Genomic DNA, 6,934 nt, shown 5'->3' with positions numbered 1-6,934 from the left:
CTCAGTTTCAAACTCCCTACTCCTCTCTCTCTCTTACACGCAAGCTCATGCACACACCCACGCACATCCCACACAAATCTGTCAATCGATTTCAGCAAATCAACCAACGAAATAAGCAAGAACATCCCGTTCTCCATTTCATACATCTTCAAAGCTTTGCTTGATCGGCTTTTGCACAATCAGTCGGAAGCTTTTAATGGCTTGTGCCGCACAGAGCGTGTAGGCGGGGCTTTAGACGATAGGGTTGTGACGGCTGGTCGTCCGGAATGATGGTGGTGGTGGTGGTGGTGGTGGTGGTAGTTGTGGTATAATAGACCATGATCCGGTCTCATGCGTACCACGTACGACGGTTATAGATACAAAGAGTCAAGCCCACACACTCACTCACTCAGTCTCACACACACACATACACAGGCTGCTACAGTGCGCGGCGAACAGACTGGAACACATTTCACTGGGCTCTTGAATCATTACACTCGGAACACAGTTTTGCTGAGCTGAGGGAGGACGGGCATTCATTGTTGGTATGGCTGACTTCTCCTCTCCTGTCCCTTATCGTTCTGTCTGTCTGTCTGTTTCTCTGTCTGTCTGTCTGTATGTATATATGTCATTCTGCCTCTAGTCTCTGTCTCTGTGATTGTTTGTCTATCTGTCTCTCTCTGTCTGTCAGTCTCTGTCTGCCTGTCTGTCTGATTGTCTGTCTGTCTGTCTGTATGTATGTATGTCATTCTGCCTATTGTCTCTGTCTCTGTGATTGTTTGTCTGTCTGTCTATCTGTCTTTCCTGTTCTCCCCCTCTTTCAGCATTTCTCTATGTATCTGTCTCTGTCTCTCTCTGTCTTACTGTTTCGGAAATCAAAACGAGATGGCTTCCAATCAAATAAATTCAACAAGAAAATTATAGTCGCAAATTCTAAACCAAAGGAGACGGGAGTTGCTAAGACGAAATGTGCAACGTCTGCAGCTGAGAAAACGACGCAATGATACGAATTAGTTATGGAAATGCGAGCATGTCCCTACTTGCTGGAGTAGGTTTGAAAATTGTTTGAAGACTATGATTTGTATCAGTCGCGATAGCCTATACTGAAAATCAGTTTGGTAGTGTTTGGAAAGAATTTTTTTTTTTCCAAGAAGGATAAAGGCTTTGTATTCAATCTGTTGCACAATGTTTTTAATTTAACACGCAGATAATATGTTCTAACAACAAGATAAAACCACAATGCCAATACTTCAAGAAGTTTGACTGATACAAAAAATAATTGATAGATGTATACCACAGCTGGAAATGAACTCTGAATTATTATTATCATTATTGTTATTACTGCTACTACTACTTCTGTTATTACTGTTGTTGTTGTTGTTGTTGTTATTGTTTATCTGCCCATTTTTGATGGCTTTTTTCCCAGTAGCTTCCGTATAATGCACTTATTGATTAAACTGTTATGTTAAATGTTGCTGAGGTGAAGAATGACAATATAAACCGCTGGAAACGTAACACGGTTACTGCATTGTCTAAAATCTACGTATCATTCTCTATGTGTCATCTATGAATTTCAGTGTATTTGCAATTTCTTTGTAGAGACGAATTCAATGTCCACAAATTCTTTTTATCTCTTCGTCCTGTTACAAATTTCACGACTAGCATTATTATGAGGGAATGATTACTTTGGTTACTAAAAGAGGTCAGAGACAAGATCAAAATCCAAACTGTTGGAATGATATTTGGTCTTCACTAAGTAAAACGAATGACTTCTAGATTGCGTTCCGCCCATCAAAATATCGAACAGCTCCGTTTCATGAACGATATCCAGTCGAAATATTTTGCTTTGGCAATATCAGAGTGCTTACGTAATTGAAATAATGTCAGTTTAGACTGAGCATAAAGTTCCAGTTTCCAGCGATTATTACATTTGAAAAGCAAAGCTCTTCGATTTTTCTTTGTTACGTCATCAAAGGGTGCGTATCGACAGCGCTACAAGTCAGTTAGCACTACGTGTTAACAGCGCTACATGTCAGTTAGCACTACGTGTTAACAGCGCTAATGTCAGTTAGCACTACGTGTTAACAGCGCTACATGTCAGTTAGCACTACGTGTTAACAGCGCTACATGTCAGTTAGCACTATGTGTTAACAGCGCTACATGTCAGTTAGCACTACGTGTTAACAGCGATACATGTCAGTTAGCACTACGTGTTAACAGCGATACATGTCAGTTAGCACTACGTGTTAACAGCGATACATGTCAGTTAGCACTACGTGTTAACAGCGATACATGTCAGTTAGCACTACGTGTCAACAGCGATACATGTCAGTTAGCACTACGTGTCAACAGCGCTACATGTCAGTTAGCACTACGTGTTAACAGCGATACATGTCAGTCAGCACTACGTGTTAACAGCGCTACATGTCAGTTAGCACTACGTGTTAACAGCGCTAAGTACCATTGTAACTACGTTCTTTCGCGCTACATGCCATTACTACTACGTTCAATAGCGCATAACTAACCAACAACCATCTACCTGAAGATCTAGTCATCAGCCCCATCCACATGTAATATGCAGCTTCTGTTCAAACGTGTGTGTGTGTGTGTGTGTGTGTGTGTGTGTGTGTGTGTGTGTGCAGTGCATGCATGTGTGAGTACGCACAAGTTTTTATATTGATATGCACTTGTATGTATCCTAATTTCTACTGTATCTGTGTTTGTGTATGATTTTCGATTTATGTTCGTATCTTGTTATGTACTATTCCCCCCAATATTCCTTGTGACCCCGGTACATTTGGTAATAAAGACCTATTCTATTCTATTCCATTCTATTCTATACTTACGTGTCGACAGCACTGCTACTTTTATCGCTACGTGTCAGTAGCACTATGTGTCAATAGCGCTACACCAACAGCGCTACGTACCATTGTCACTACGTTCAATAGCGCTACTGTTGTTAGCACTACTCCTTTTATCGCTACGTATTATTAGCACTACGTGTCAATAGCACTACGTGTCAGTAGCACTACTCAGTTAATGACGACTCTGACGGTGTGCTTCTCTGTTCGTACGTGATAAAAATCCTTGATAGACTTCTGTCTATGGTTATAATTTTCTAGATAGATAGAGACGTATCCTTTCAGCAACGGCAAGGTTAAGCCAGCATAACGACAACTTGTACCCGTTATCAAATACATGTTCATTTTATTTCAGAATCCCCCCTCTCTCTCTCTCTCTCTCTCTCTCTGTGTGTGTGTGTGTGTGTGTGTGTGTGTGTGTGTGTGTGTGTGTGTGTGTGTCTGTCTGTCTGTCTGTCTCTCTCTCTGAAGCCATCATTATTGTTTCTAGAAAGCCTGCCGACTACTGAGAAATGTCCACCAGCTTGATTTAACAAAACAGCTCTGAGTTGCTAACAGTGATACCAACTCAGACTGCCGCAGCCTGTCATCAGGAAACTGAAACTTCCGTCATTCTCACATTTCCCAGAAACTCCGGCAGTGTGGGAAATAACGACTACCATTGGGCAGTTATTGGGGGGGGGGGGGGATGGCTGGACGTGGTCATTTCTGGAAATGTCTAAAAAAAAAAAAAAAAAAAAAAAAGAAAGAAAAAAAAAGAAGTTATATTGAAAGAAAGGTGTCATTTTTGGAAATCATAGTGTGTGTGTGTGTGTGTGTGTGTGTGCGCACGAATGCATGAATGAGAGTTTGTTTAGAATAGCAGAAGTATGGACTATAATTCAGTATTCTGTGTGTATAAGGTATTGAGACACATGTCTTGGATGATGTTTTCTTGGTTGAGGCCTGTTTCGGCTACTTTTTCCGAACCATGACATACATTCAGAAACGATTTAAAATGGATTTATCCAATATTTTTGGTTCACTCATTGCTAACCTGTGGTTGTAATTAATATTCATTCCATCAGAAATTGATAGCACGTACATTGATGGCAAATACATTTTCCTTTTCAAACAGCTATAGGTTGTGCATACTTGCTTGCAGAAGTTTGCATATCAATTTTGTTGTTGTTATCAATTATGACCACTCAGTAAAACAAACATGCTTGACAAAAAGGCAACAACAAAAAAAGAAGAATAGCATGGCCATCCACTATTATTCTTTAAGTTGGCGTTTGCGCATGCACACTGCTGCCTCTGCAAAAATCTGTCGTTCATACATTATCTTCTTCGTTCGTGGGCTACAACTCCCACATTCACTCGTATGTACTCGGGTTGGCTTTTACATGTATGACCGTTTTTACCCCGCCATGTAGGCAGCCATGGTCCGTTTTCGGGGGTGTGCGTGCTGGGTATGTTCTTGTTTCCATAACCCACCGAACGCTGACATGAATTACGGGATCTTTAACGTGCGTATTTGATCTTCTGCTTGCGTATACACACGAAGGGGGTTCAGGCACAAGCAGGTCTGCAGATTATGTTGACCTGGGAGATCGGAAAAATCTCCACCATTTACTCACCAGGCGCCGTTACCGAGATTCGACCCCGGGACCCTCAGAATGAAAGTCTAACGCTTTAACCACTCGGTGCCCAATGGCAGCCGTCAGTCGGCTCTACCCAGACAGGCAGCCTGTTGAGTAAATGACCCCGTGTTTCTAAAGCGCTTAGAGCTTGGTCTCCGACCGAGGATAGACGTTATGTAAGTATCCATATCAATATTCCCAGCATGCACACCCCCAAAAAAACACACACACACAGACAGACAGACAGAAAGACACACGCTCACGCTCTCTCTCTCTCTCTCTTTATCTCTCTCAGACACGTACACACAGTTGTCCCGGCACCTCCCCACCCACACATACACACCCCTTTGCTTTTCTACGTCTTTCAGATAACGTGATTGTTGCTTGTTGACAAACACACACACACACACACACACACACACACACACACACACACACACACACACACACACACATCTAATATCACTTCAAGTGGAAAGACGTTAAACTGAAGACAACAACAACACACACACACACACACCTCTTCACTTCACACTCTCCAGGATGTTGGTCTTTTTCTTTCTTTTATTTTCAATTTTCTGCTATCCATTTTTTTAACTGCTGTGTTTGGCCACACCCAAATCGTTTACGTCAGTTACGTGCGTCAGTTAGTGTCCGTTTCTGTCAATGTTTTTCTTCGTCTGTGAACCGTGAAGGAAATTCACTGAGGCACAAATACGCTCTGTCTGTCTGTCTGTCTGTCTCTGTCTCTGTCTGTCTGCCTGTCTCTCTCTCTCTGTGTCTCTGTCTCTGTCTGTCTGTCTCTGTCTGTCTGTCTGTCTCTATCTCTCGAAAAGCCTAACAGAAATGAGATGTGGAAAAACAAAAAGTAACATCAGTAATAATGTCAGTATGGAAGAGTGGCATCAGCACTTCAAAAGTCTATTTTCCTTGGATAATGATATGGACAATGTTGATAATTCTGCTGATCTTAGTAACCTCGAATATGATGAAGAATGTGAACTTAATAATGCAATTTCAGAGAATGAGGTTTCGTTCGCTCTTCACAAGCTGAAGTCGGGAAAAGCATGTGGACTTGATGGTATTTCTGCTGAAATGTTAAAAACTGGTAACAAAATTACTGTACCATTTGTGACAAAATTATTTAATGCTCTGTTCGATAAAAGACTGTACCCAAAAGAATGGTCCAAAGCTATTATCATTCCCATTTTTAAGAAAGGCGATATTGATAATGTTGATAATTATAGAGGGGTATCCCTGTTAAGTATTATTTCTAAGTGCTTTACAACGGTGTTGAATAATCGATTATATAATTGGTTAGAAAATAACGAGATGATTACAGAAGGTCAAGCTGGTTTCCGAGAAAACTACTCAACTGTTGATCAGATCTTTAACCTGTATACATGTGTTCAGAAATGCCTGTGTCAAAATAATAAATTATACGTTGCTTTTGTTGATTTTAGAAAAGCATTCGATTCTGTAAGACATGATAAGTTGTTTCAACATTTAAGAAAACAGGGTGTATCTGGCAAATTCTTTAAGTCTTTGAAAGCGATGTATGATTCATTGTTAACATGTGTCAGGGTTAATTCACAATATTCTGAATTTTTTTAATGTCCACTTGGTGTATAACAGGGATGTGTCATGAGCCCTGCTTTATTTTGTACATTCATCAATCATATTGCTGAACATATGTCTGTGTCATGTAGACATGGGGTTCAGTTGATACCAGGTAGCATGGAACTGTTCATATTGCTTTTTGCCGATGATATTGTTTTATTATCAACAAATCCAATAGGACTTCAAAATCAATTGAATATTCTTAAATCATGCTGTCAGGTGATGAAGTTGAAAATTAATGTGCAGAAGACAAAAATAATGGTGTTCAGAAAAGGTGGGTTTTTAGGTAGGTATGAGAAGTGGTTTTTTGAAGTTGAAGAAATAGAAGTAGTAAATGAATACTGTTATTTAGGGTATACATTCACATCAAAGATAAGTCCCAAAAGGGGGACCGAACATCTTGTTGTGAAAGGCAAAAGGGCAACCACGAGCCTTTTGAAGGCTTTTCAAAAGTATAAAGAAATGTCATATGCAGTATTTTTCAAAATATTTGATGTAAAGGTACAGCCTGTTCTGTTGTATGCATCTGAAATTTGGGGTATGAATAGACTAGAGAATGTAGGGAAAAAATTATTTATTAGCATGTAAGCGATTCTTGGGAGTGCCAGTGAAAACACTAAAGTGGTTTATGGTGATCTTGGTAGATATCCGTTATTTGTAAACCCGTTATTAAATGTTATAAGGTACTGCTTGAGATTACTACAGATGGATCAAAATAGATTGCCTTACATGGCTTATCAGATGTTGCTTGGATTAGATTTAAATGGAAAACAGTGTTGAGCTTCTCAAGTTAGAGAAATATTATGTACAACAGGCTTTAATTTTGTGTGGATGAAACAAGTTGTTGGTGAT

The 6,934-nt window shown here is 40.1% G+C and overlaps 1 protein-coding gene across 1 annotated transcript in view; it reads left to right on the top strand.

Annotated features, from left to right (window-relative positions):
• The first annotated feature begins 354 nt into the window (after nt 1-354).
• The window catches only part of LOC143296058 (uncharacterized), a 26,259-nt gene continuing 19,679 nt past the window's right edge, over nt 355-6,934 (top strand). The window contains exon 1 of the mRNA XM_076607808.1: nt 355-524. The gene's annotated coding sequence lies outside the window, so the exon portion shown is untranslated. The remainder of the gene's footprint in view (nt 525-6,934) is intronic.

Source organism: Babylonia areolata, chromosome 21 (assembly GCF_041734735.1).
Source record: "Babylonia areolata isolate BAREFJ2019XMU chromosome 21, ASM4173473v1, whole genome shotgun sequence".
Lineage (NCBI taxonomy): Eukaryota > Metazoa > Mollusca > Gastropoda > Neogastropoda > Buccinidae > Babylonia > Babylonia areolata.
The sequence above is the reverse complement of the archived record's forward strand: the minus strand, read 5'-3'. Positions and strand labels throughout refer to the sequence as shown.